The sequence below is a fragment of the Carcharodon carcharias genome, chromosome 19 (assembly GCF_017639515.1).
Source record: "Carcharodon carcharias isolate sCarCar2 chromosome 19, sCarCar2.pri, whole genome shotgun sequence".
Classification (NCBI taxonomy): Eukaryota; Metazoa; Chordata; class Chondrichthyes; order Lamniformes; family Lamnidae; genus Carcharodon; species Carcharodon carcharias.
Window position 1 is genome coordinate 27,680,110 of NC_054485.1, and position 25,766 is coordinate 27,705,875.

Below are 25,766 nucleotides of genomic sequence, written 5' to 3' on the forward strand. Positions count from 1 at the left end.
AGAACTTCCTTCCTTTACAACCTCCAATGGTTGTTCATGGACACTGAAACCGACAAAGGAATATTTTTGCGATGACTCAAAATACCTTACTTTACATCCACGTGACAATTGAAATTTGGCTTGGCATGTTCATATGACATTCCTCTCTCTGCTAACATGGGAAATATTAACCCATTTATTTTGAACAGGGTAAGTGCTGATGAACCAGATGACCTTTCCTTGCCCTTATTTACAGATGTTCCTTTCTTATGTTGTAGTAGTGGGCAAAGGTATGCCAATAGAAACACGTGGAGGTCCATCCTCTGGCGATGCTAGGCTATATCAGTATGTTAATCGGGCATGATAATCTGCTTCTATCAGTAATGCACACACATTTCACTTTGTTTAGGGAGAAAAACAAAGGCTCTGACAGAAAATGAAAAATGTAACTAACCTCAAATAACCCCACCAGTGATGTGATTAACACCATATGGGAGGCATTCTGTTCATACTTGGACAAACATTTGTATCTCCGAAGAAGGTTGTAAAGTGCTCTCTCAGAGGCTTTTCAAATCAAACTCGCAGATAATTAAATTGCCGCCAGTTACACAGGATCAAGTCAGACGAAAGAAGCCCTTCGCTCTTGCTTTCTTTAAGGCATTGACCTTGTCCAGTTGCACCAAGGCTCTAATTAATTTTTCACTTCTGTTGACAGATTTCATATAAAACACATGTGGTGAGATTCTAGCTATTAAACTGACTGCAATAAAATCTGAAATCATGCTGTGCATTTAATGCAGTGTTTCAGATGCTTTTATTAACCTGGCCCAATAACTACCTTGACATATGCTGCAAATAACGACAGTTCTTTGTAGGGTGGCACAGAATTTTTCCAAGCTATATGTAAAATATTAGAAAATGATTTTAATAATTGGAAGAAGTTACATTTTGGCACCTGAGAGTGCAAAATTTCACATCTGTTGCAGTCACTTTCTGCTCTTCTTCCTTTTATTTTTCCTATTATAGGTACTTCTGTTGCATTCCATTTTTTAAGCAAGTGGGTGTCCGCCAAGCTGCTTGCCTGTGCCTTCCTGTAATGAGCACGAAGGAAATACATGTAAGCTTATGTTCAAGTTGCTCTGTTATGCATTATGAGTCAGTATTCATTCCAGGCAAGCCAACTTCCCACCCACTTCAAGAACATACAACCAGCCTGATCCATAAACTAGCTGCTGAGGTGACAGGTCACATCACTCCACTCAACTCCCTATGGAGCTTTTGCTGCCTCAACTTATGGCAACACCTGCCCTCCTCCCCCCAACATCTCCACGGTTCTCCCTGACTAGGAATTACCTATATCTTGTCACCAAACCCCCTACATACTAATCTATCAAACTACAACAATATGTGACTTGCATTGATCCTACAAGTCATGTAAACGTTATAGAGATACTCTGCATCAAACAAGGGCCTGAAAAAGTGTGAAAGCATCTAATAGAAAATAAGCAGAGCTAAGGGATTATAGAATTGAAGTTTATGTAATTCTGATTGGTTTAAAAAGTTACAAAATCAGCTTTATTCATGACAAACAACTTCTGTACCTCCTTGGCTGTCTGAAATGGATGGTCACTCAGTGAAGAGTAACCAATACTTATATAAATTCAAGAAAGATAGGGGAATAAAAAAGAGGCTGCAGTGGGAGACAAGAGACTGAACAAATAAGGTTTTTTTTTAGGAGTGGCTTAGGCTACCTACTAAGTTAAGATAATAGGGTAAACTTTCTGAATTTGGTGCTCCTAACTGGTAAAGCTTTTCACTAGATGTGTGAATTTTTAACACTTACTCTAATATGTAAATTGTAGGACTGATTTCTTGACCTACTATCACCCCAAAACAGGCTGAAGCTATGTCTGTCTGTAACCCTGAACAAAAGGAATTTTCTGGCAATTCTGTCTTTCTCTCCACAAATGCTGTCAGACCGACTGAGTTTTTCCAGCAATTTTTGTTTTTGTTTCTGACAATATCAGTAAAGCTGACACCTTTCTATCTTTGAAGAGATGCTAATGACCCTGTGGTTGCAGAGATCAAATTCAAAGGGAATTCTACAAAGGTCATCTACATTTTATAAGCTACCAGACTCTACCTGTCTGCAAGGATAAAGGACTCTGCAATCTCTTTTGAAATTCTTAATGGGTGGAGCATTAACGATCTCAAGAGTCCAGACAAAGCAATGAGTATCATTTGTCAAAGTCAAAGTGGACAGGTGGGAGTCATGTGATATGACCCCCCTAGTTGGTCTCTTGCTGTACTGCGAATTAGTGAGCCATTCTCCATCCAGCAAGCAGCAGCTCAGAACCAGAGCTCTGTCAAGGTTTAAAAGTCTTGGCCCCATCTCCACTGTTTCTACTGGACTGCGGAACTCTATATCATCACTTACAAAACTAATGCATCTTTGCATGCCTATCCCATTGTGGAAGTCATCTCTACTGGAAAAATGAATTCTTTAGCATCAATCTTCAGCCTGCAGATCTCTATGAAAGACTACACCATTGAACTTTGATCCTGGACTCTGGACTCAAGTGAAACAATAAGTCTTTGCTCTGTGGTCATTGCACTGTAACTCTTTCTCTATCCCTCTTTTACCATATAAATGCACTGGGAGCTATGTAGCAACACCCCCTCCCACATTTTGCTAATACACTAACCCTCTGAGTTTACCATATCTCGAGTTTGCTGTGGAGTTATTCATAAAAATTGGATCACACCAAAACTGAGGAGTTGGGGAAAATATGCCACCACTTAGAAAGGGGGAAATCAAAATCAAAACACAATTCTATTTACGTATGAGTGGTGAGAGGAGAAATCAGGACTGTTTAAGTTAAACCCTCTCCTTATGTAACAACTGCTCCTTCTGCTTCATGTGGAACTAATCATACGCCATCTCTGAAAAGGGGTTTTTACCCTCCTCTCTACCCTTCTTGTAACTAATTCAACAGGATCTCTTTCTCATTTCTTGCAAAACGATCTTTCTTTCCTCATTAGATATCTTATCTCCATCTCATCAAAGTAAGATGTGTCTCCCATTCTCTTTTTGCTTCCTACACAAGTAAGTCACTCCTCTTTTCCTTTCACTCTATTTCTTCATATACGCCAGTGGAAATGAAAATTGGGGAAGATGGATAGCACTCAGTAAAATCAATAACACCTATTTGTCCAAAGTCAAAATTGCCTCCAATGGGCTGCATTCTGTTTGGTACTATGTGATTGGAGAAATTCGAAGGGAGACACAATACAATTATTGAATAAAATCAAAATCAACCTATTAGGAGAAAAATACAGCCTCTTACAATTGTAACCAAAAAAATGCTCAATAAGCAATGACCATTTGACAATCAAAATATATGTGACAGACTTGATGTCCACAATAGATTTAATGGCCCTAATATTCTATGAAGGTTTCACAGACTCCTGCCAGAGAGCAATGGAACCCCCAGAGAACTGGTGTCTCCAGGCATCTACATCATTTCCCTTGAAGCTCTGCTGGCCTCCTGCTGTATTTATGGCAGGAAACCTTACGAAGCCCCATCGAATTTCAGAGCCAAAAACTTTAGCATAAAGATGAACACTTCAGCAGCATAAGTACAACAAAACACTTGTATTTATATAAACTCTTTAATAAAATGACACATTGCAAGGTGCTTCACAAAAGCAATATAAAATATTTGTTATGACCACAGCAGGTATTAATTGCTGTGCAAACCAAATCCCAGGGGGAAACTTGGCTTATGGGCCATACCTTTTTTTTGTATTCTGAAAACGAGAAGATGTACTGATCTCAGCAGTAAGAGGTCCAGTAACACTTTTGGGATTTTAAAAATTAAAGGTAAAAGCTTCATTAACAAGAATAAAAGAAAACTTAAATACATAAGATTATAGTTACACAATTAAGGTTAGTCTTACAAACACCCCCAAAAAAGCTCTCTACTTGGTCAAACCGACAAGTAAACATCTTCCAGGCAACACTCCCTTATAGATGTCTAACTATGAAATCCAGTGATATTATCTAAGGCAAACTGCTGAAGCTTTAATAAAGGCATACCACATGACCTCTCCCTCTTCTACTCTGCAGTGGACTCCACTTCAGAATAAGACTGCTTGTTGTAGCCCAGTAATTTTCTGGCTTGACTGGATGGCTGGTTCAAACAGCATCCTCTCCCAGCCCAGAACTCCAGCTATAGCTCAACAGCTCAAAACAGCTCCAGTTATCTCTAGCTAAGGTCTCAGTAACTCTAAGCTATCTTTTTTCCCTTTTATCTCCGGTTCCTTTGTTCTCATGCCTGTGTGAAACTTAAATCCTTCCAAATATAAACTCTTTTACATCTCTGTCTTGCCTTTGCTTTTGAGTCAATAAAATACAATATCCCCACTACTATTTACCTTTGGAACTCCTGCAAGATGCAAATGTATTTCTTCTTATCACTGACTCCCCTTTGATATTCAAGTAAACTCAACTTATCTAAAAACACAAATGTTAGATCTAATCTATTTACTTATAACTCAAATTTAACACCTCTATCTTTTTCATGTTTAAAATCCCCCATACAACCTGAATCCTATCAATCCCTTGGCCAGCTTAATTAAATCACACACAGATACCCAGATTTATTTACAATATTCCCCCCAAATATTTTTTTAAAATCCATTCCCACACACTGTAATATAATTGTTGTAATATTAAGCAACTCTTGTGCCTCATGTCTGAATATATTTACCAAATATTATGAGGATGGTAGTTCACTAGTGGTTTAGCTATTCCCAGGACTGCAAGATTGTTTTGTGCTGATGGGAGCACAGCAGATGAATATTAAATTCCACAATGCTACATTCTTTGCCTTGATAAATATGACATACTCACGCATAAAAACAATAGGAAAAACAAGATGTGGACAATTGAAATCTGAGTCTATTCCTTTTCATAGTGGCCTTGTTTCATTCTTGAAATGTGTTATGTAAGTCTTTGGCCTGTTGGATGTTTTCTTTGAATTAGTTTGTAGTTGTCCCTATTTTCTCAGGGATCGTGAAAGGAATGTTGGCAAAAGGTACTTCAATTTAAAAAATATTTTTCAAGAGGAAAGAAGAGACTTTTTTATATAAAAGGATATATGTCAGCCAATGATGCTTTAAAAACAACATTCCATTGAGTGATATTAAACCTCATAACCATAAGATTACTGGAGCAACCTTAGGTATTTAAACTGTGATGAAAGCACATGTCCACATTCAGTGCTGTTGCTTCCATTCACTTATCAATTCTATTGATCTTTAATTCAAATATTTTTACAAAACACTGCAGATGTTCAAAACAGTTTTCATCTTCTCAATACTGCATTATAATTGCATTATGACATTCAAAATGAATATGGCACCACAATATGAGCTCATCTGCCCTCAATTGAAAATTGGAAGTTTATAGCAAATCAGATTTGAAATTGAATTTATATTCTTTCCATAACATTTAAGAAAACTGCTTTTGAAATGTTGGATTATATCAATGCCTTTCATTCTTGGAATCATTCGCAATTACCAATCTTACAACTCCATGCATGAATCAGACAAAATATCTATATGACTGGATCAATGGTAGATTACATTGCAGTGTAGAGTACTCCACATAGAAAGATAATAGGGTAATAAAGTAACTCCATGAATTGCTCTTAAATAGATAAGGATGAAGTTGATGTGAGCAAAGGATTCTAAGGGTCGAATCATCCCAGATTTGCACTGAGTATGGTGGTGGGTGGATAAATCAATGCCGGCTGCGATGGTGGATTTTCACACCATATCATCCCAAACCTGCCACGTTAGTTATGCATTCTCGGGAAACATGCCGTTTTGATGGTGGGCGGACTCTCATTTGCCTGCCACGCCATCACCTCACTGCGTCATCAAGCCGGGCAGCAAATTTAAAATTCAGATGCACACACACATCTCAGTGCTTCCAGCCAATGACTACTGCAGGGAAGATGTCCATGAAAGGCAAAGTGAGACTGCAGCCTCCATGTTTAATCACGTGTCACTAGAATGCCATTTAGATGCCTTGGAGGCCTGTCTTGATGTCCTCAACCCCGCTCTGACCACAGGACGGGAAGCGGTATCACCAATCCAGCATGGCAGGCAGTAACAGTGATGGCCAGTGCCAATGCTTCACAGAACAGGTTGGCCATCCAATGCAGAGCAAGGACGAATGATCTCATCTGTGCAGCCAGGGTGTGGCAACCATGTCATCACTCTAAACTCACACACTCAAGCCCATCACACATTCACTGGCGTCTCACTCACTGCCAACTCAAGGGACATCACCATCCATTCTCACACACATACCCTCACATGTCCATCTGGTCTCATCCCCTCTGGAGACTGCCTTCTTAGCTCTCACTATCTTGAGGCCACTTGCACAGGTCAACATGTGCCTCCACACACACACCCTGGGATACCCTCCTTCCCCAGTAGAGCACTCGTCCGGCAGCCTCTTCCCTTGCCTGAGGCCAGTTCTTTCCCTTCCCCAAGCAAGACCTTTCCCTGCAGCCATTGAGTGGCCACCCACATATGGCTGACCTGGTAGGTAGAGACCTGTCCATGAGCCCCCCCCACTAACAGTGATGTGGTGCTGTCTGTGATGCCTGGCACTGGTGTCTGCGAATGCTGACCGAAACAAGGTGGGTAAACAAAGCTGGAAGTCCCAAACGAAGTGTAGCCCACCAGATGCACGTCACTTATGTGCACTTGTGAAACACGTCAGCATGTTTCCCACCGGCATGGCAGACGATCCAGCGGGGCGGGGGATGAGTCTGATGGGCTGGCCTTTTAATGATGTGCTGATGTGTTACAATGAGGTTCCCGACGTCCAATGGCGGGAAACACAGCCCGCTATCAGTGGGCTGAGCGGACAATCACAAACAGGTTTCACGCCGTCGTGACATCAATCGCGCCATATTGTCCACCCATGCCACCGAATATGCCCGACACCGGCGAGCAGAGAAAATCCCAGCTAATAAGTCTCAATCCTGAACATATCCAATTACTGCAGAGCACAAATAAACATTAACAAGTAGTATGCCGAAGTATATAGCCAAATCAGAAAATGGAAATCAGAAAAAGTCATGCTCTTGTCAGGCTACATCTTAAATACTGTCTCCAGTTCTGGTCATCTAGATACACGGAAATAGTCCAGTGGACAGCCACAAGGCTATTATTATGACTGGGATGGGAGAAGTGAGCATGTGATCTAGCCCCACTACTCCGCAGGCTGTACCATTAATTTAAAAGTACAATTTTCTCACAAAAGAAGGCAATCATCTATTTCCCTTGCTGGTGCCCAGAATAAAAGAGTCTTCAACCCGGGTTTTTACAATAAACTCAGAGCTATTGTTTATTACAGAACAAAACTTCTGTTAAACAAACTGCAAGTACTGGTTAACACACAGTTGTAATTGGGAAGTATAACTATCTATCCCTCATCCTAAAGAATTCCCCCCAGCACACACACTGACAAACAAAGGACAAACAGATAGATTCTATCTGCAGAGATGGGCTTTGGAGGGATGGGCATTATAAAATGAAGGCTAAAGTTCACAGGGTCTTGACACTGTCGACCTGGAGTTCCCTCGTGTGAAGAGGGTCCCGGTGGACGTCCGGAAGTTCTCACTGACTGGTCTTAGCTTTGCAGGTCCAAATGCAGACCAGTTACCCTCCGATGAGGGTTCTCTGGTTACAGGTTGATAGCCACACATAATTGCAGGCAAGGTAGAGAGAGGAAGCCAGTTAGGGTAGACTTCCTTCCTCAGCTTGTTCCCCAACAAGACTGCCTTCAAAACCAGCAGGCTCACAGCTTAAGATTTTTCTCCCTCCATGTGATTTCTAGCAAGTTACCAACCTTAAGATGAAATCAAAAAACTGCGGATGCTGGAAATCCAAAACAAAAATAAAGATACCTGGAAAAACTCAGCAGGTCTGGCAGCATCTGCGGAGCGGAACACAGTTAACGTTTCGAGTCCGTATGACTCTTCAACAGAAGTTACCAACCTTTGCCTTTTCAGTTTTCTCCCCATCAATTAAAGCCATTGTTATTCAACACAAACAACCAGATCTTCCTCAAGTACCATAAACATCAGGTGATTTTTTGGAAGAGGCCTGCTTGTTGATAGCTCCAGGGTGAACTTGTGACCTTTTTAAAAAAAATCCCAGGTTAGAATCCAAATGTCCAGATGATGCCATGTCCTTTCATTGTGTAAAAGCAAAATTCAATCTTGAGAGATATGATTCTAACACTATGTGCTAGCATGGACAGACTGAGGTAAGAGGAGAAAGGTTAAGAAAGAGGAAAAGGAAGCTTAGTTTCATGTTTCAAAGCTAAAAAGCCTAAGAGATGTCCTTTTAGGGGTATATAAGAGAGTTAAGGGTAAACCTTGAAAATGTCTTCAGTTAGATTGGTGGGTAGGACAAGGATACACCAACTCAAATAACTTAAAGGCAAATTTAAGACTGATATCAGGAAGTTCATCGACACATGGAATGGGGACTTCTGGATAGAGTAGTGGAGCTGAAAGCTATGGGCTGAATTTTTCCTCCGTCAGGAGGTTGTGCGGGGGTGGGGGAGTGAGCGCGAACCCAATCAGTGCCCCCGATCGGGTCCGCGCCGCCATTTTACATGGGTGGGCCAATTAAGGCCCAGCCGGCGTGACGCTCGCCCGGAAGCGCTGAGCTCTCCCTGTGCGGGCGGAGGGCGGGGGGAGCATTACTTGAGTTGGGGCCTCAGGGAGAGCAGCTTAACATTTTAAAATTTAAATAAAGGAGAAAGAAAACTTTTAAAACATGTCCCCTCATGTGACAGCTGGGACATGGCAATGAATTTTTTTTATCAATTTTTATTGAATTTTAAAACACTTCATGAAACCTCATCCCACCCGTGGATGAGGTTTCATGAAAAATGCAAAGGCCGCCTGGGCTCTTCGCCTGCCGCCAATTTTAAGGTTGGACAGGCAGCTCCCTTAATTGTTTTAATTAGTTTTTAAGAGGCCTTAATAGGCCTTTGACAGCTCGGCTGCGTGCCCGCCGAACTGAAAATCTAAATGACGCACAGTGACACGGGGACGCCCACCTGACATCAGCGCACGTCATTTTATGCATCGGTGAGTGGGCCCCACCCCTGCTTGCTAACTGGAAAATCTTTCCCACTGGAATTATTTAAGAAATTGGGAGTCACAATAGAGGGGACTGATTTTTCCGAATGGATTAACTAAAACCAGTTGAATAGCCTTTCTTGCTTGTATGTTTCGTGACATTGTGCAATAGAGGATCTGGAAATTCAATGTTATATAGGCAAAAGTTCAAAGATCTTAAACAAACTGATATAAATATACATTCTGAAATTCAAATATAAGACTCAATTTAATAATATCTTACAAAATGCCAATTAAAGTTTAGTGCTGTGAATTGAAATATGTAAACAAAGTTTTTTCCTTCGTTTGTAATGCTTCCCCTCACTTTCTTGAAGGTAATGTATCATGTTGGAATACAGAAGCAGAGGTGTTACTCATTCAGTACAGCACTCGAGTGTCTGCATTTTATGTCTAAGTCTTGTTTTAACAGGCTGTTTGAATACGAAAGGGTCACAGCAGGCTCAATTGTGTGATGTCAATGTAAATTCTGTCCAACAATGTCTTTTGAGACACAATTATAGAATGATACCATATGTTGGTGCAGACTCGATGGGTCGAAGGGCCTCTTCTGCACTGTGTGATTCTGTGATTCTGTGATAGGACACAGAAGCAGGTCATTTTGGTGCATTGTGCCTGTGCTGGCATTTGAAAGAACTATTCCAATTAGTCCCACTCTCCTGCTCTTTCCCTCGAGTCCATCATTATTTTTTTCTTTTTGAGTGGTTACCCATTCTCTTTTTAAAGTTATTATTGAATGTGCTTCCCACCATCCTTTCAGGCAGTGCCTGCATGATGTTTGAGAAACCAAGCTAATCTTTCTTTTACCTAGGCTGGGGATACTGAAATCAATTAGTGCTTGGTTGCCTTCCACTCTCCTGGATGAGATCAATAAAAGCATCACAGACAGCATGAGACCTGGAAAGCCATTCCTGCTGTCACTGAGATTCATGTTTTGAAAAGAGTTAAGATGCTGAGGTGAAAATCATCCAAACAGATTCAGCCACAAACATTTTTAAAAACCTGCAGGGAATTCTAATAGTTTCAGAAAAGATGAGGCTCTGCAACTGATAAGTGCCCATTTATTTGTAATGTATGGGATATTTTAACTTCACTGAGCAATAGGGCACATTAAAAACTGATGAAATTTCTTTGGATAAAAAATCTAGCATCCCATAAAACGATCCAAATCTGGCGAATAATACTTTACATTATGGCTTAACATCTTGTGCAATACATTTAGTCTTCCACCCACTGAAAATCCTAGTATAGTGGGAGAATCATATTGGGTGTTCTCCCTCCCACACGCTCCCTGCCATATATTGATCCAAATCTGGTGAATGATACTTTACATTATGGCTTAACATCTGGTGTAATACAGTTAGTCTTCCACCTACTGAAAATCCTAGTATAGTGGGAGAATCATACTGGGTGTTCTCCCTCCCACACGCTCCCTGCCATATATTGACCCAAATCTGGTGAATGATACTTTATGGCTTAACATCTGGTGCAATACATTTAGTCTTCCACTCACTGAAAATCCTAGTATAGTGGGAGAATCATATTGGGTGTTCTCCCTCCCACACGCTCCCTGCCTGAGGCTAAATTGGTAAATTATGAGGATAAAAACAAAAAACAAAAAAACTGCGGAAGCCGGAAATCCAAAACAAAAACAGAATTACCTGGAAAAACTCAGCAGGTCTGGCAGCATCGGCGGAGAAGAAAAGAGTTGACGTTTCGAGTCCTCATGACCCTTCGACAGAACTGTTCTGTCGAAGGGTCATGAGGACTCGAAACGTCAACTCTTTTCTTCTCCGCCGATGCTGCCAGACCTGCTAAGTTTTTCCAGGTAATTCTGTTTTTGTTTTAAATTATGAGGATACTTGTCATAGACTAATCTTGTATCCCTTGTGTATAGAAGATGAAGGGGGTGACCTAATTGAGATGTTTAAGTTGATTAAAGGAATTAATAGCGTATATTAAATTATTTCCTCTGGCGGGGGAATCCAGAACGAGGGGGCAAAACCTTTAAATTAAAATTAGACCATTCAGGGGGAAAGCCAGGAAACACTTATTCACACAAAGGGTGGTGGAAATCTGGAACTCTCTTGTCCAAAAAGCTGTTGAGGCTGGGGACGTGGGGATGTGGGGTGGTGGTCAATCGAATATTTCAACACTGAGATTGATAGATTTTTTTAAGGCCAAAGTTAAAGAACTAAGGTAGGTAGATGGAAACAAGATACAGATCATCCATGATATAACTGAATGGCAGAACAGGCTTGAGGCACTGAATGACCTACTCCTGTTCCTATGTTCCCATTTACACTTATCAATCAATGATGTGACAGCACTATTTCTAAAGGGAACCAATTAGGGCACCATCGCTGTAATGCTTAAAGTTACAGGTTGGCCTTATCCTAAGAACAAATTTTAAATGAATTGCCCCTCACTTATTGAAAAGAAAATTGTCATGCTCCTGTCAAACTTGCATAAACATGTTTATTTGACTTAAGTTCTTGGGAAAATTGATTAAAATATTTTCCTACTTGAGCATAAAAGAGACTTCACCTCACACTTGATTGTTAAATGTACATTGAAAGCCATAAAACTTTTCATTTAGTTTGCAGAAAAGTTCTCAGCTATCCAAGACATACAAGTTTTGTGACAGCTATCTGTTCTGTGTCAGACTCTATAACAGGGTTAGTTTGTTTTCAGTTTATTGAAACCAGCATTGCTGTGTTAAACTCAAATGTCTGCAATGTGTCTGCATTGATGGCTACAGTTTTCTTGACGAGAGGTTTTTTAACAGTTTCTCTACAAAACATTTATACATCTTCTAAGATATGAGGCACACTTGGCATTTCTCAGTTTACTACCAGAAAATGCAGGAATTATCCAGGTCCTGGGGCATCCTGCACTGTTTAAATAAAAATGCAAACAATTCTACACCTTCCTTTTACAATATAAGATGACAAACAATGATTTAATAATTAACATTGATAAAATTATCTTCCATTAGGCAAGATGATTAGATTAAAAGCTTTTATAGTTTGCTCCTTCAGTTGCAGATGAGGAGCACCAAATGAATCACATTTGTGTTTACATGGGTGTATATTAGTATATATAGATACATACACACATAGAGCCACTTGTATATAGGCTGGCAATAGGAACTGACTCACATAGAATTTATTCTGGTAAAATACTGGATCAATACAGCAGTAAATTTTGTATTTGTACTATAGTGTTGTTCTCAGAGGCAGCCATGACTCCAGCTGCAGCTCTGGTATAAGCAAGGCAGCATTAGTGCCTTCAGTGCCATCAAGATGACCTTAGGAGGTGTTTTTTTGCACATCACCGTTCCTTTCAGGCTATAGGTGCTCAGAGAATTCACCCATATTGGTTAGCAGTGGAGTGTCTATGGCAAGGAGTTTCCCCTCGTCGATTTGGGGGCGGGGCCCGCTCGCCGAGGGGAAAATGATGCGGGATGACATCGGGAGAAACCCCCCACGTCGTCCCAGTCTATTTAAATCTTCAGGAAGGCGGGCAGACAGCGAAATCAGCTGAATACCCGCCGACCTGTCAATGGCCAATTGAGGCCATTGACAGGATAATTAACCTTGTTAAAGACCCTGCCTGACCAAGCTTAATGCTGGCGGGCAGGCCAGCAGCCCCAGCGGGCTTCTGATTATTCATGAAACTTCACCCACTGGTGGGATGAAGTTTCATGTCCGCTTTATAAAAATTTAATAAACTTTATGTGTTTCTTATTAACATGTCTCATCTCGTGTGACATTGTCACATGAGGGGGACATGTTAATAATTTTAATATTTCTCTATTTTTTGACTTTTCTTACTTGTCAGTAGACCCCCTGAAACAGCACTTTGTCTCAGGAAGCAGAGCGCTCTTTCACACACATGCGTGAAAGAGCACACTTTGACAGATGGAGAATCCCTCCCCCCCGCCAGCACAGGAAGCGCTATGGGAAGGCCGCTGGATGGGCCTTAATTGGCCCGCCCACTCAAAATGGCGGCCAGCTCCATTTCGGTGGTGGAATTCGGCTGCCCACCCGCCATCTGAGGGCAAAATTCTGCCCTATGCTGCTGGCTTCCCAAATATTGACAAGTTTCATAGCCAATAGTTTTAGTCAGAAGCAGAACTTTTAAACAACTGTGCATACAGTGGGTACTTTAAGGTCCACCTAACAATGTAAGCCGGAAGTATTCCAGAGCATCAGCAATTTCACCATCATAAACTGTAGATAAGGTAAATACACCATAAGTTTGCAGTCAAGTTACACTGCTCCTACACCAAGGCACATCTTCTTCAGATCTTCGACCAATCAGACAGACTAGGAACTAAGACAATAGTTAGGTTGTCTGTGACCAGTAAATAAAGTAAATAATGGAAAAGCAGAATACTGCTGATGCTGGAAAGATTTTGCAGTCAGCGAAAAGTGTTGTTGCTCACTACTGAGCTCAAAGGAAGCTTTAATTTCAAGCTGGATCGAACTATAGGAAATCTCCAGCATCAATTATCATTTATTTCATTAAGCAGACTAAACATTCAATCATAAGAATTCTCAGAGACAGCAAACCAGGAACTAAAAATTACTGAATCAATTCACTTTACAATTTCATTTTACAGAGTTTTGAAGGAAGGTTGGAACTTACACAAGGGATTAAGGCAGATGCTGAAATATCATAAACCATAAAGAAATATTAAAAAACAGTGACATTTTTATCACAGTAAAGAAATATGTAATTCTACAAATATAAAATTAGATTTTCAGGGCTAGAGAGGTTGTTCAGCAACAATTATGAACTTAGAACACTGTTAAGAAACAAGTTATGCCTCATTCAACAAGTTACTACTTTTTCGAAAGTTTTTGCAGTTATTTGCACTGAAAGCATAACAGTGGAAGTTCACACTAATACAAATGATTTCCAATGCTGAGTACTTCAACAGTGTACCCTGTGGAGAAGCAGGGGATCATTGACAGCAACTGGACTTCTGCTTTTAATTGGGCATGAGTGGGGGGCTTGATTTTCAATCTCCCATGGGTGGCAAAGCATGAGCTTTGAAAATATTGCTCCCAAATAGTGTGTCAGTGTCCTGACACCTCCAGCTGCTATTTTCAAAGCAAGGGGTGGGGAGGCAGGAAGGGACAGGGGTAGGTGGGAACCCACTTGCCTCCATTTAATTGCCCATTAAACTCCCCAAGGAGTTTGTTACCCAGCTGGGGAGGGTCAGAAGGCAATTTTCAAATCATGTATCAGCAAAACTGAACAGCCTAGTACAAGTTATTGCATGGCTGTTGGATGTAATGCAGAGAGCCATTAAATCATGTTTTGCTGCACAAACATTTTTGTAAAAATAGATTGTTTTCTCAGAGCGAGTCGAATAACTTTTGGTTGGCTGTTTGGCCACTTGCCTGCACCTTGTTGTTGTTGACTCTCTGATCTCCTGCCTCCTCTTGTCAGCAAAGCAGCAGCAAGCCTAATTATGGCTACCATCTGCCTTTGAGGATTGTACTCCAAAGCCCACCCTTGCCTTCTGGCAACACCCGGCACCAGTATTTGCATGCCGAGCTCCCCGCTGGCCCAATTAGGTGATCCGCAATTAAATATAAAAACAAAAAAACTGCGGATGCTGGAAATCCAAAACAAAAACAGAATTACCTGGAAAAACTCAGCAGGTCTGGCAGCATTGGCGGAGAAGAAAAGAGTTGACGTTTCGAGTCCTCATGACCCTTCGACAGAACTTGAGTTCGAGTCCAGGAAAGAGCTGAAATATAAGCTGGTTTAAGGTGTGTGTGTGGGGGGCGGAGAGATAGAGAGACAGAGAGGTGGGGGAGGGGGTGTGGTGGTAGGGACAAACAAGCAGTGATAGAAGCAGATCATCAAAAGATGTCAACGACAATAGTACAATAGAACACATAGGTGTTAAAGTTAAAGTTGGTGATATTATCTAAACGAATGTGCTAATTAAGAATGGATGGTAGGGCACTCAAGGTATAGCTCTAGTGGGGTTTTTTTTATATATAATGGAAATAGGTGGGAAAAGGAAAATCTTTATAATTTATTGGAAAAAAAAAAGGAAGGGGGAAACAGAAAGGGGGTGGGGATGGGGGAGGGAGCTCACGACCTAAAGTTGTTGAATTCAATATTCAGTCCGGAAGGCTGTAAAGTCCCTAGTCAGAAGATGAGGTGTTGTTCCTCCAGTTTGCGTTGGGCTTCACTGGAACAATGCAGCAAGCCAAGGACAGACATATGGGCAAGAGAGCAGGGTGGAGTGTTAAAATGGCAAGCGACAGGGAGGTTTGGGTCATTCTTGCGGACAGACCGCAGGTGTTCTGCAAAGCGGTCGCCCAGTTTACGTTTGGTCTCTCCAATGTAGAGGAGACCACATTGGGAGCAACGAATGCAGTAGACTAAGTTGGGGGAAATGCAAGTGAAATGCTGCTTCACTTGAAAGGAGTGTTTGGGTCCTTGGATGGTGAGGAGAGAGGAAGTGAAGGGGCAGGTGTTGCATCTTTTGCGTGGGCATGGGGTTGTGCCATAGGAGGGGGTTGAGGAGTAGGGGGTGATGGAGGAGTGGACCAGGGTGTCCCGGAGGGAGCGATCCCTACGGAATGCCGGTAAGGGGGGTGAAGGGAAGATGTGTTTGTTGGTGGCATCATGCTGGAGTTGGCGGAAATGGCGGAGGATGATCCTTTGAATGCGGAGGCTGGTGGGGTGATAAGTGAGGACAAGGGGGACCCTATCATGTTTCTGGGAGGGAGGAGAAGGCGTGAGGGCGGATGCGCGGGAGATGGGCCGGACACGGTTGAGGGCCCTGTCAACGACCGTGGGTGGAAACCCTCGGTTAAGGAAGAAGGAGGACATGTCAGAGGAACTGTTTTTGAATGTAGCATCATCGGAACAGATGCGACGGAGGCGAAGGAACTGAGAGAATGGGATGGAGTCCTTACAGGAAGCGGGGTGTGAGGAGCTGTAGTCGAGATAGCTGTGGGAGTCGGTGGGTTTGTAATGGATATTGGTGGACAGTCTATCACCAGAGATTGAGACAGAGAGGTCAAGGAAGGGAAGGGAAGTGTCAGAGATGGACCACGTGAAAATGATGGAGGGGTGGAGATTGGAAGCAAAATTAATAAATTTTTCCAAGTCCTGACGAGAGCATGAAGCGGCACCGAAGTAATCATCGATGTACCGGAGAAAGAGTTGTGAAAGAGTTCCAATTTTGCTTCCAATCTCCACCCCTCCATCATTTTCACGTGGTCCATCTCTGACACTTCCTTTCCCTTCCTTGACCTCTCTGTCTCAATCTCTGGTGATAGACTGTCCACCAATATCCATTACAAACCCACCGACTCCCACAGCTATCTCGACTACAGCTCCTCACACCCCGCTTCCTGTAAGGACTCCATCCCATTCTCTCAGTTCCTTCGCCTCCGTCTCATCTGTTCCGATGATGCTACATTCAAAAACAGTTCCTCTGACATGTCCTCCTTCTTCCTTAACCGAGGGTTTCCACCCACGGTCGTTGACAGGGCCCTCAACCGTGTCCGGCCCATCTCCTGCGCATCCGCCCTCACGCCTTCTCCTCCCTCCCAGAAACATGATAGGGTCCCCCTTGTCCTCACTTATCACCCCACCAGCCTCCGCATTCAAAGGATCATCCTCCGCCATTTCCGCCAACTCCAGCATGATGCCACCACCAAACACATCTTCCCTTCACCCCCCTTACAGGCATTCCGTAGGGATCGCTCCCTCCGGGTCACCCTGGTCCACTCCTCCATCACCCCCTACTCCTCAACCCCCTCCTATGGCACAACCCCATGCCCACGCAAAAGATGCAACACCTGCCCCTTCACTTCCTCTCTCCTCACCGTCCAAGGACCCAAACACTCCTTTCAAGTGAAGCAGCATTTCACTTGCATTTCCCCCAACTTAGTCTACTGCATTCGTTGCTCCCAATGTGGTCTCCTCTACATTGGAGAGACCAAACGTAAACTGGGCGACCGCTTTGCAGAACACCTGCGGTCTGTCCGCAAGAATGACCCAAACCTCCCTGTCGCTTGCCATTTTAACACTCCACCCTGCTCTCTTGCCCATATGTCTGTCCTTGGCTTGCTGCATTGTTCCAGTGAAGCCCAACGCAAACTGGAGGAACAACACCTCATCTTCCGACTAGGGACTTTACAGCCTTCCGGACTGAATATTGAATTCAACAACTTTAGGTCGTGAGCTCCCTCCCCCATCCCCACCCCCTTTCTGTTTCCCCCTTCCTTTTTTTTTCCAATAAATTATAAAGATTTTCCTTTTCCCACCTATTTCCATTATATATAAAAAAAACCCCACTAGAGCTATACCTTGAGTGCCCTACCATCCATTCTTAATTAGCACATTCGTTTAGATAATATCACCAACTTTAACTTTAACACCTATGTGTTCTATTGTACTATTGTCGTTGACATCTTTTGATGATCTGCTTCTATCACTGCTTGTTTGTCCCTACAACCACACCGCCCCCCCCCCACCTCTCTGTCTCTCTATCTCTCCGCCCCCCACACACACACCTTAAACCAGCTTATATTTCAGCTCTTTCCTGGACTCGAACTCAAGTTCTGTCGAAGGGTCATGAGGACTCGAAACGTCAACTCTTTTCTTCTCCGCCGATGCTGCCAGACCTGCTGAGTTTTTCCAGGTAATTCTGTTTTTGTTTTGGATCCGCAATTAAAGGTGGCTTTGCGTCAGTGATGCAGCCACGGTATGGAGCCAGAACCCAAAATCACCCAGGCGTCACGTTCCTGACCCTAGAGTGAAAGTCAAACTTCAAAAGTTGTTGTCAGTGTCATTGTTGTAACGATGGTGAACATTGTCAGTTTCACCATCATTACAACTGCCAAACCCAGGCCATCATTTCATATATGTCACAAAACTCTTTGAACCCAGAGGCACTAACCACTAGTCCAACCACTGCGACACGTTCCTATTCTGAATATTGTTGGCAGGTATTTATTATGAAAGGTGTCAAGTGTTACAAAAGGTGATTTCTCGTTATGTCATGAGGCTTTGCCCCTTTATTTTTGAAAATACGATTTTTCAACTTTCAACTGCCTGGAAATTTTGCATTTTGAACTGAGACATAGAAAACTGCTTAAAAATGTAAAGCCAAATTACCAAGGTGAAGATGAGAAACAAACAAATCACCCTCAGGGGATTGTGAAGAGAGAGACATTTCCTATAATCTAAACACCCATCAAAACTCGTAAACGTCCAAGGAAGAGACATTAACAATGCAAAGTACTGGATGTTGAAACAATGGCTACCACAGTCAGACACAGCCAAAACCTCTTGGAAATACATAATAGGTGAAGTATTTAAAGGCAAGGTTGCCCAGCCACTAGAGGGAGTTGCATGTGACACAGGCGGTATTCAAGAAAGTCTTCAGCAGAAGAAACAGGCTGAAGGCTGCACTCACTCCCTCTCTCTCTTTGGAATAGGTGTGTCGCCCGGTTCAAGACGTCAGCTCTACCAGAAACCCACTAGCGAACCGAGATCTCATAATAATCACAACATCTTCTACATCTGACCCCATCCAAGAAAGCAGTTAACCCAAATTGGCTGCAGCATTTAAAATGTATGCCTCAAGGACAATCAGAGGCTACTTATATATTCCTTTACAATTGTTTTATTGGACTCTTACTCAATTTATTGCTTTTTTGTGTGTGTGTGTGTGTGTGTGTGTGTGTGTGTGTGTGTGTGTGTGTGAGAGTGTGTGTGTGTGTGCGTGTGTGTGGGTGTGTATGTGTAGGTGTGTGCGTGGGCGTGTGTGGGCCCATTTGACTCTGTTAGGACCGAATGTTTGATGTAATGTTTTGATTATTTTTCTGACATTTAGTGGTTAATAAATTTGCCCTTTATTTGCCTCAAGAAAACCTTGTTTGATTGGCTCCTTATTGCTCATAGCTTAAAGAGTTAAGTGCATTCTGATTTGGAAAAAGTGTAACCTCATGAAGAAGAAACTGAAATGATTGTTGTGACCAACCGAGCAGGTTGAAAAGAGGGGAGTCAGTAAACCCCTTCTCACTTGGTCGGAACGATTAACCTAGTCATAATACTTGTTCTAACTCCATGGAATTGCTATTAATATTATGGTTTAAAGATTTTAACTGGGTGCTTTGACTCAGACAGGAAACATAGAACTATGAAGCAAGTATCTAATCACAACACTTGGGCCTACTGCCATAGTGTGGGGCTGGAATTTTCCAACCCATTTGGCATCAGGGGTGATGCAGGCATGAGTTGTCAATATGGGGAGAAGGCCAAAAATTGGTTTTACACCATCACAAAACCAATTTGTGATCGTCCGCACTGCCCATCAATTGTGGACCGCCTTTCTTACCATCCAACATTGGGAACCTAATTTCAATGCATTTCATTCTCAACATCTTTCCTCCCTGCCGGAATCATCCCCCCATGTCGAATTTACCATGCACGTCAGCAGGAAAATATGCCGGCCCACAACATAGCTTGACAAGTGTGACGTGCAGATGTCAGGACTAACCGTTAGGGCCTTGCTCACATCACGGACATCTGAGGAGTAGAAGATGCTGGAGCCTTACTTTACTGGACCCTGAAGGAACACATGCATCTCATGCTGGATTCTCATGGACATGGTTCTGCAGCAAAGCAGCTCCCAGAAGGCGCAAGGTGTCCGTTGATGCCTGAGGTTTGCTTCAGGACATTTCAGTCTTGGCCATGGGCTGCTACAGGTGATCGTCGAAGGGGTGGGAAGGAAGATCCAGGTGTGACTTAGAGAGGAGGGTGTATGGGGGTGTGAGGTTGGGAAGGGTGCCAGTGTCAGTGGGGTGGGGTGAGGTTGGGAGGGGCAGAATGAATGTGTCAGGGGGTGAGTTTGGGGGGGAGGGAGTACCGGGGGAGGAGGGTGTATTGGGAGAGAATGCAACAACTGGGGAGGTAGATGTAAGGGGGGAGGAAGATGTGAGGGAAGGAGTTTAGAGGGGGGAAGGACCTCGGAGGGTGGAAGGAGTCTGTGGGGAGGATGGAATTTGGAGGAGGAATGAGTCCAGGGGGAGGAAGGAGTTCGGAGGGGGGAAGGAGTTTGGAGGGGGGAAGAGTCCAAGGGGATAAGGAGTCCTGGGGGAGGAGGGAGTAAAGATGGAGGAGGCAATGCCCAGGTGAACGTGCAAGGGAGGGTCTGTGGAGCCATTGACTACCTCCTGGGGAGCGAACAGGGTGGGCGTTGTAGGAGGGAATGGTGAGTTTGGGAAGGGGCAGGGTGATCTGGAAGGGTGGGAGAGTGATGTTGCGACGGTAACGATAGAAGAGATGGCGAGGGCTGTTGGTGGGGACTTAGAGGCAGTCACAGATCCCATGGGTGGGAAAGAGAAGGTCGGGGAGGTCAATATGGATAGGGGTGGGATTCTTGGGAAGGTAGGGAATGTGCACATTCACCTGGACATCTTGGAAAGAAAAGGGTTCTGGTCGGTAGGTGGCAGTGCAGAGGTGAAAGGTGATGCCAGGGAGGTCAACAGTGATGAGGGAAAGGACATGGGTGACTGGGGGAAGAGAAATGTCAGGGAAACTGAGCAGAAATGTGACGACTACCATTTTTCTCAAATCAAAAGTGAGAGGAATCTTGTGTTGGGTGGGCTGCATGGGAGTGTGATGAGTGGGTGGGCGGAGATGCAGGTCAGCTCAGATGGACAACCGAAAGAGAACCCCAGCAGGCAGCATTGAAAATGCTCAGGACAGTGAGGTGAGTGTGATGGAGGAAGGATCTGACCAGCTGAGAGAGTGATTGCATGAGTTTCCAAAAGGCCCTGCCACACGCGCACACACACACACACACACACACGCACACATACCTCTCCCTGCAGAATCATTTGTGGTCTGGCTGTGTGCAGCTGAACTGCTGGTGGGGGGGATGCAGGGCGAGGACTCGCAAAGCCTGTAAATGACGCTGAAAGACACTATTACACTTTACTAAGTGAAAGTGAATATATTTTCAGATTATAAAGTGACAAAATGTGTGCACCCGTGCAACCGCTTGTGATCAGAAATCCTTAACTTTTCTAGGCCTACCACTCCTAGGTGCTGCGCTGAAATTCGCAGGAGGGGTGGAGACAGCCTGTGCAATGGTTGGCCCTGTTGCCTCTGAAGACGTCGGCGTGGGTCCTTTAAAGAGCCTGCGCTTCGAGGGCCCTGGCTTGCTTTGGCTGTCCTCCTGTGGGCGAGCTGCTCTCACTGCAGTGACAGAGGATGAAGTTGAGGGGGTCACAGGAAAAGGGGGCTCGGAGGGAGAGGACAGCCTCTGAGATTCCTGAGTGGATGATACTGAGGTGTCCAGCTGCTGCTCCTCCTCCCTCTGGGTGCCCAAGGGCCCTGGCGTGACTTCTTAAGGGGAAGGAACACCTAGAGGGACATCAAGGTGCCCTGTTTCCCTCTCGTGTTGCCATTGCATGAACTCACCCATGGCTGCCCCGATGGAATGCAGGTCTGCGTCCATCTCCGCATTCTACTGGACCAGTGTATCCATGGCGTCTGCCATCCTCCCCATGGAGACCTCCAGACGTGCACTTGTGGGCACTACGTCATCAGAGAGCAGGCGGACGCACTCTTCTGACTCATGTGCCACTCTGTTGAGGGCTTCCAACAGCTCTGCATGATTTTCCCCTGTCTTCTGCTGACTCTCCACGAGGAATTAGAAGGCCGAATTCAGAGGCTCATCATCTAACTGGACCTCATAGATGCCTCTTCCCCAGCCGTTCTCTGACTACTGGGGAGCTCAGTCGAACCTCCTCCTCCAGCTACGGACATGTGTCCTTGCAGTGGCAACCAGATTTTGAACCTGAGCCTGCTCTAGGTCTAGGTCCCACCGATGTGTGTGTCTCTGTGCTGGTGGAGGGTGTGGGTAAGTGCTGTGACTGGTCTTCCAGGCTGCTTATTTCTAGCTCTTCAATGGAGGAGGTGTCCTCTTGGCTGGAGGTGAGGACCTAGATGGAGCTGAGGGACTGGCTGGCTGAGGGTGTTGGTCGCTTGGCAGAGCTCCTTATGAACCAAGGTAAGGATAATTAGTCCATGGCAGCAGAGTCAGAAATGGTGGTATAGTGGTTTTGTCACATTGTCACTGGACTTGTAACCCAGACACCCATAGTCTCTGAAGACCTGGGTTCAAATCCCATTATGGCAGATAGTGAAATTTAAATTCAATTAAAAAAATCTGGAATTAAAAGTCTAATGATAACCATGAAACAATTGTTGTAAAAACCCACCTGATTCACTAATGTGATCATCGTTAGACTTTTAATTCCAGATTTTACAGTCTTATAGGCCAGGGCCCTTTAGGGAAGGAAATCTGCCATCCTTACCTGGTTTGGCCTACATGTGATTCCAGACCCGCAGCAATGTGGTTGACTCTTAAATTCCCTCTGAAATGGCCCAGCAAGTTCTCAAGGGCAATTAGGGATGAGCATCCCATGAATGAATTAAAGAAGAGAAGAGAGAGCATTCACAGTTGCATTGAGAGAGGGATGATGTGGTGTAGGATCCTCACATGGGTGTTCGCCATCAACCTCACCATTGCTGCAGGTATAGCCCACATCTTCACCTTTCAGCGCAATGGCATGCTCCTCCAAGTGAATGAGGGGTTTAATGTGGGTTACTCCACTCCCTCCCCCCCACCCCCACCCCATCCCACCTCCCCACCAGTCTGAGACCTCTCCATTCTGATGTCAGCCAGCTCCTCCTGCATGAAAATAGATGGAGAGAGTGTAAGCAGGATGTATGGCACTGCATGGAATGTTTGTGTGGAGACAGGATGAGGATGCGAGCTCCAGAGGATATAAGCCTGGTGGAGACGTGAGGGAGTATGTGAGAGCTAGTGGTGTTGCCCCTTGAGGTGTGAGGTTGCTGTGGATGTGTGATGGGTTTTGTGGGTGTGTGAGTGGAGAGTGATGAGAAGAATGACTTACCCTGGCGGAATGGATGACAGCATTCAGCATCTTCCTGCACTGGGTGGCTGTCCTCTTTTGCAGGGCATTGGCGCTGACCACCGCTGCCACCACCACCTATGCTGGATTGGTGTCCTTGCTTGCTGGTGTTGCTGGTGAGGGGGAGGGGAGAATGGGGTAGACGACTGTGCACTGGACCTCCACCGCGTCCAGTAGGTGCTCGAGGAAGGCGTCACTAAATTTGGGGACAGCGTGTTCCCTCCCTTTGGCAGCCATCAGTTCCCTGCAGTTTCCTATCCCTTGAAGAATGCTAGCTCTGTGCAGGGGCCCCTTAAAAATGACGCCCATTTTACTGAAGGCCCGAGGTGACGATGCGGCAGGCGAATCAGAGGCCACTGTGTCAACGACCTGGCGTGTTTCCTGGGAATGCATTATTAATGAGGCAGGGTGCACCGGGAGGGGGACGATATGGCACAAAAAGCTGCCATTGCAGCCGGTGGGTAAAACATCCTTCTTCCCTCCCCCTACCACACTTAGTGCAAAGCTGAGATGGTTCCCCCCTTGATATCTTCCAACATAACCCTGCACAGCATAAACCAGGTTATAATTTGTAACCCTAAAGGCGGCAGATATATTAAACCTTGTATGAGATTTTTACAAGGATGACAAGTATATTAAAATATTTGGAAGTAATAATTGGGAGCAAACATATTTACTTGCCATGAGTTAGTTAAGCAACTGACTGACTGCTGTGCATTGACATGGGGCAGCATATTTATAAAACACTGTGAGAGGCAGTTATTGAGTCAGCAGATCAAGACAGATTATTTTAAGCCTGATCCTTGCAAAAGGACAGAGTACATATCCACAATTATTATAAACTGGTTACTTAATATATTCTAAAGATTGTAAATTATATAATGACTTAATATGTTGAAATGCCTCAAAATACATCAATAATGAACTACATTATGAATGACAATGTCTTGTTATGTAGGTTGTTGCTGTGTAGTGCAGTCAGGCTGGCTATGCATTTTTATAGCAAATTCTTTTTTTTTGCAAAAATATACTTTATTCATAAATCTTCAAAAACATTTCGAACCATTTCAAAATCACCATTACAAAAATACAATCAGGTTCAACTTTTACAACATGAATCACAAGGTGTATCAATACAAACAATGAATATTACAATCATTGGCAGACATTCATTTTAAGCTGTACGGCCTGAGGGGCTCTTTACAGTTCCCAGCCCCTCGGTGCACTGTGGCAGAAAGGTCTTAGGCAGCGACCCTTCCCTATTGCGCCTTTGCGGCGGCTGCCCCATGCTTAACTGTGTCCCTCAGCACGTAGTCCTGGACCTTGGAATGTGCCAGTCTGCAACACTCGGTCGGGGACAACTCTTTGCGCTGGAAAACCAACAAGTTTCGGGCAGACCAAAGAGCATCTTTCACTGAGTTGATGATCCTCCAGCAGCAGTTGATGTTTGTCTCGGTGGTGTCCCTGGGAACAGCCCGTAGTGCACAGAGTCCTCTGTCACAGAACTGCTCGGGATGAACCTCGACAGAAACCACTGCATCTCTCTCCAGACCTTCTTCGCAAAGACACAATCTACAAGGAGGTGAACAACGGTCTCTTCCCCACCACAGCCACCTCGAGGGCAACATGCAGAGGGTGTGAGACTCCTGGCGTGTAGGAAGGATCTTACAGGGAGGGCCTTTCTCACCACCAGCCAAGCTACATCTTGGTGTTTGTTGGAAAGTTCTGGTGATGAGGCATTCTGCCAAATGCCTTTGTCAGTCTGCTCAGGGAACCATCCCACAGGATCCACCCTCTCCTTTTTCCCTCAGGGCCTTTAAGACGTTACGTGCCGACCACTGCCTGATGGACTTGTGGTCAAAGGTGTTTCTCTACATAAATTTTCCCACGAGGGACAGGTGGTACGGCACGGTCCAACTACTTGGAGCTTTCCGCGGCAGGGTGGCCAGACCCATCCTTCGTAACACTGGGGACAGGTAGAACCTCAGCATGTAGTGACACTTGGTGTTTGCATACTGAGGGTGTACGCACTGCTTGATGCAGCCACACACAAAGGTGGCCATCAGTATGAGGGCGATGTTGGGCACGTTTTTTCCCCCTTTATCTAGAGGCTTGTACATCGTGTCCCTGCGGACACGATCCATTTTCGACCTCCAGTAAAGCGGAACATGGCTCGGGTGATCGCCACCACACAGGAATGGGCCAGACCTGCGCCACGTACAGCAACAGCGAGAGTGCCTCACACCTGATGACCAGGTTCTTATCCGCAATGGAGAGGGAGCGTCGCTCCCACATGCCCAGTTTCCTTTTCACCATAGACACTCACTCCTGCCAATATCTAACGCCTGCCCTGGTTCCTCCGAACCATATCCCCAGCACCTTCAGGCCATCAGCCCTGACAGTGAAGGGGACAAAGGATCGGTCAGCCCAGTTCCCATAGAACATGGCCTCGCTCTTCCCACGATTTACCTTGGCTCCCGAGGCCAGTTCGAACTGGTCGCAGACGTGGATCAGTCTGCGCACCGACAGCGGATCCGAGCAGAAGACGGCG

At 44.5% G+C, this 25,766-nt stretch overlaps 1 protein-coding gene across 4 annotated transcripts in view; it reads left to right on the forward strand.

Annotated features, from left to right (window-relative positions):
* The window catches only part of col8a2 (collagen, type VIII, alpha 2), a 416,640-nt gene that overhangs the window by 209,146 nt on the left and 181,728 nt on the right, over positions 1-25,766 (forward strand). Inside the window, exon 2 of one of the 4 annotated variants that reach the window (XM_041212889.1) lies at positions 1,006-1,096. The exons of the other annotated variants lie outside the window; for them this stretch is intronic. The gene's annotated coding sequence lies outside the window, so the exon portion shown is untranslated. The remainder of the gene's footprint in view (positions 1-1,005; positions 1,097-25,766) is intronic. 4 annotated transcript variants of the gene reach the window in all.